The sequence below is a fragment of the Trypanosoma equiperdum genome, assembly GCF_001457755.1.
Source record: "Trypanosoma equiperdum strain OVI genome assembly, contig: ctg_147, whole genome shotgun sequence".
Classification (NCBI taxonomy): Eukaryota; Euglenozoa; class Kinetoplastea; order Trypanosomatida; family Trypanosomatidae; genus Trypanosoma; species Trypanosoma equiperdum.
This window is the reverse complement of record NW_027123482.1, coordinates 1-1,148: the sequence shown is the minus strand read 5'-3', so window position 1 is coordinate 1,148 and position 1,148 is coordinate 1.

The following is a 1,148-nucleotide window of genomic DNA, read 5'->3' as shown; positions in this document are numbered from 1 at the left end:
AATTCTGTTAGTGTCTAGGTCTTACGCCTATATAACAGAGCTAAGGTATCTTTTTAAACCCTCTGTGCTTAATAAACTTCGTCTTACTGTTTGTATGTGCTGTATTATGCAGTTTGTCCGCTTTTATACTTCTTTTGATATCGTCAGAAATCAATTGCTACTCTCAGTTTTAAAATTTCCCTCCAGATAATATTATATTGCTTCTGCCGAATATTGAAAATTCTTACTTTACCTACTGAGAAGATGACTTCGACAATACCTCATACTCCTCAGGTTGTCTCCTTGTCGCTTCTGTTTGTTCATCGTTACAGTTGAACACTAGGATCGACCTTAAGATTGAAAACCACAATCGGCAACATCATCTCAATAGTAGAATCTATCCATTTGTGTGAAATACCATGCGTCACTGTCTCCATTCCCTCTTCAAACTGATGTATTATCTTCACTCTTTATTTTATGTTCATTTTCCTTCAGGCAACGTAGCGAGAACATTTGTCCTGCACCTCGCGCTCCGTAACAGCCTCATCATCTCTTCCATCATCTCCCTGCGTATCATGATTCCCTTTTGGCATTGTCGTGTATGAAACTTCGCATCTCCAATCTTCGTCTCTCTTCCTTTGTCTCTTTCTTTCTGTGTTTACTTTAATAATAATATTCCTCTTCCTCGCCCATTTCTTCTCACCCACCTACTTCAATTTTTTTTCTTTCGTTACACCTCTTTTTTAAAATGCCACTGTTTTTCATCTATACTGTATTGACAACAACTTTTTTACTATATATATATATATATACACTCACAACACACTTCCATTTTTGTCACTACCATTTAATATTCCTCACCATTCTTACCATTACCATTACACTAATTAATATCCCTAAAATAAACAAAATTATAATTTCACACATTTTTCATACCCTGTCACTCATTACTTTTCACTCATAAGCTGCAGTAATACACGTTTTACTAAAATTTTTATATTTTTAAAAATATCGCTAATTTTTACATCTTTATCAAAATGTGTCAAAATATATCAAATTGAGAAATTTAGCAAGATCTCTCACACTAGAAAGTTTTCATAGTTTTTATAAAAATTGAACAAAATACTTTTATAACCTTAACTATATAAGCAAAAATGCAAGCAAAAGAG